Source organism: Bos taurus, chromosome 6 (genome assembly GCF_002263795.3).
Source record: "Bos taurus isolate L1 Dominette 01449 registration number 42190680 breed Hereford chromosome 6, ARS-UCD2.0, whole genome shotgun sequence".
Lineage (NCBI taxonomy): Eukaryota > Metazoa > Chordata > Mammalia > Artiodactyla > Bovidae > Bos > Bos taurus.
The window spans coordinates 78,899,337-78,903,143 of NC_037333.1; the positions used below are offsets into that span (position 1 = coordinate 78,899,337).

Below are 3,807 nucleotides of genomic sequence, written 5' to 3' on the forward strand. Positions count from 1 at the left end.
ACTCTTTTGCAACCCCCGTGGACTGTAGCACGCCAGGTTCCTCTGTCCATGAAATTTTCAGGCAAGATTACTGGAGTGGGTTGCCATTTCCTATACTGTTTTTAACTTTAGTCAGGGATAATTGATTAATAAGGATAAATTTTATTTGAATCTGAAAGAAATGAACAAATTATTTAAAAATTTAGGGAAGGGAGATTTTCATGATAAGAAAAGAGCTAATCAAGGTCTTGAGATAGGATGCTTTTAAGGATGTTCAAGGAATATAAAAGTGTCTAGTTTTCTAGACATAGTGATGTCTAGAGAAAAATAAATGAGTGTCAGAGCAGATGGAGATATTAATTATTCTAGAGAAACAGCAATGGGTTAGTTCATAGAGGTCCTACTAGGGCATGAAAAATAGTTTGGATTTCACTGTGCCTATGATAAGAAAACAATGGAGAGTAATGACTGAGCCAAGAAGTGACCTATATTTTAAAAGGATAAATCTATCTTCTGCATTGGGAAAAGTTGGAAGTGTGAAGCAAAGGATGAGGCTGGAAGATCAGTGAGAAGAACAGTAATTCAGGTTACAAAATTCAATGACTTGAGTCTTTTGCATCTCTGCAGCCAAGAAAGCAATATGGGTCACCAGAAACTTTACTGGAGTCATTCAAGAAAATTTGGCCAGGGTTCTCTTCTTTGCTGTCTCTGCTCAAATCAGGATGGTCTGATTGGGAAATATGGCCTCAAACGTGCCACCAGTCTTTCCACCAGCATGTGACATCGCCTTCATTAGGCTGGATTGAGTGTGAACTTCCCTTAATGGGTCATCCAGGTCATCTATCTTACTCAAAAAACAAAACACAAAAGACTTCAAATAGCCAAAGATATCTTGAGAAAGAAAAAATCGAGCTTGAGGAATCAGGCTGTCTGACTTCAGACTATACTATAAAACTACAGTAATTAATACAGTATGGTACCGACACACACACACACAGAGACACACGCATAAAAAAAAAAAAATAGTTCAATTGATCAGGATAAAAAGCCTGGAGATAAATGTACACATTTATGATCACCGAATTTATAATAAAGGAGGCAAAAATATACAATGGAGAAAAGATGGTCTCTTCAATAAATGGTGCTGGGAAAACTGGTTAAAAAAAAAATCCCTTAGAACACTCTAGAACACCATACATAAAATCAAACTCAAAATGGACTAAAGACCTAAGTGTAAGTTAACACTGTAAATCTCTTAGAGGAAAACAGAGGCAGAACACTCTTTGACATAAATCACAGTGAGATCTTCATTGATCCATCTCCGAGAGCAATGAAAATAAAAAAAAATAAACAAACGGAACTTAATTAAACTTAAAACGTTTTGCACAGAGATGAAACCATAAACAAAATGAAAAGACAACACTCAGAATGGAAGAAAAAATTGCAAGCAAAGCAACTGATAAGAGCTTAATCTCCAAAATACATTAAAAAAAAAAAAAAAACCTCATATAGCTTAACACAAGAAAAAAATAATTCATTGGAAAAAAGGGTATAAGACCTACATAGACATTTCTCCAAAGAAGACATACATATGGCCAAGAAACATAGGCAAAGATGCTCTAACTCACCAATTATTAGAGAAATGTATATCAAAACTATAATGAGGCATCATCTCACACCAGTCAGAACGGCCATCATCAGTTCAGTTCAGTCACTCAGTCATGCCTGACTCTTTGCAACCCCATGAATCACAGTTCGCCAGGCCTCACTGTCCATCACCAACTCCTGGAATCCACCCAAACCCATGTCTATTGAGTCAGTGATACCATGCAACCATCTCATTCTCTGTTGGCCCCTTCTCCTCTTGCCCTCAATCTTTCCCAACATCAGGGTCTTTTCAGTGAGTCAACTCTCTGCATCAGGTGGTCAAAGTATTGGAGTTTCAGCTTCAACATTCAGTTCAGTTCAGTCGCTCAGTTGTGTCTGACTCTTTGCGAGCCCATGAATCGCAGCACGCCAGGCCTCACTGTCCATCACCAACTCCTGAAGTTCACTCAAACTTACGTCCACTGAGTCAGTGATGCCATTCAAACACCTCATCCTCTGTCATCTTTTCCTCCTGCCCCCAATCCCTTCCAGCTTCAGAGTCTTTTCCAATGAGTCAATTCTTCGCATGAGGTGGCCAGCCTACTGGAGTTTCAGCTTTAGCATCATTCCTTCCAAAGAACACCCAGGGCTGATCTCCTTTAGGATGGACTGGATGGATCTCCTTAAGTCGAAGGGACTCTCAAGAGTCTTCTCCAACACCACAGTTCAAAAGCATCAATTCTTGGCTATTAGCTTTCTTTATAGTCCAACTCTCACATCTATACATGACTACTGCAAAAACCATAGCATTGACTAGACGGACCTTTGTTGGCAAACTAATGTCTCTGCTTTTTAATGTGCTGTCTATGTTGGTCATAACTTTCCTTCCAAGGAGTAAGTGTCTTTTAACTTCATGGCTGCAGTCACCATCTGCAGTGATTTTGGAGCCCAGAAAAATAAAGTCTGACACTGTTTCCACTGTTTCCCCATCTATTTCCCATGAAGTGATGGGACCAGATGTCATGATCTTAGTTTTCTGAATGTTGAGCTTTAAGCCAACTCTTTCAGTCTCCTCTTTCACATTCATCAAGAGGCTCTTTAGTTCTTTTTCTCTTTCTGCCATCAGGATGGTGTCATCTGCATATCTGAGGTTACTGATATTTCTCCCGACAATCTTGATTGCAGCTTGTGCTTCTTCCAGCCCAGCGTTTCTCATTATGTACTCTGCATATAAGTTAAATAAGCAGGGTGACAATATACAGCCTTGACGTACTCCTTTCCTATTTGGAACCAGTCTGTTGTTCCATGTCCAGTTTTAACTGTTGCTTCCTGACCTGTATAGAGCTTTCTCAAGAGGCAGGTCAGGTGGTCTCGTATTCCCATGTCTTTCATAATTTTCCACAGTTTATTGTAATCCACACAGTCAAAGGCTTTGGCATAGTTAATAAAGCAGAAATAGATGTTTTTCTGGAACTCTCTTGCTTTTTTGATGATCCAGCAGATGTTGACAATTTGATGTCTGGTTCCTCTGCCTTTTCTAAAATGAGCTTGTACATCAAGAAGTTCACGGTTCACATATTACTGAAGCCTGGCTTGGAGACTTTTAAGCATTACTTTATTAGCACGTGAGATGAGTGCAATTGTACGGTAGTTTGAGCATTCTTTGGCATTACCTTTATTTGGGGTTGCAATGAAGACTGAACCTTTCAAGTCCTCTGGCCACTGCTGACTTTTCCAAATATGCTGACATATTGAGTGCAACACTTTCACAGCAACATATTTTAGGATTTGAAGTAGCACAACTGGAATTCCATAACCTCCACTAACTTTGTTCATAGTGATGCTTCCTAAGGCCTACCTGACTTCATATTCCAAGATGTCTGGTTCTAGGTGAGTAGGAGTTATCACACCTCTGTTATTATATCAGTTGTGAAGATCTTTTTTGTATAGTTCTTCTGTGTATTCTTGCCATCTTTTCTTAGTATCTTCTGCTTCTGTTAGGTCCATACCATTTCTGTCCTTTATTGAGCCCATCTTTGCATGAAATGTTCCCTTGGTATCTCTGATTTTCTTGAAGAAATCTCTAGTCTTCACATTCTACTGTTTTCCTCTATTTGTTTGCTTTGATCACTGAAGAAGGTTTTCTTATCTCTCCTTGCTTTTCCTTATAACTCCATTCAAATGGATATATCTTTCCTTTTCTCTTTTGCTTTCTCTTCTCCTCTTTTCACGGCTATTTGT

At 39.0% G+C, this 3,807-nt stretch overlaps 1 pseudogene; it reads left to right on the plus strand.

The window, feature by feature from the left end:
• The first annotated feature begins 619 nt into the window (after positions 1–619).
• LOC112447017 (small ribosomal subunit protein uS14-like) lies at positions 620–1,382 on the plus strand (annotated as a pseudogene).
• The last annotated feature ends 2,425 nt before the right edge of the window (positions 1,383–3,807 follow it).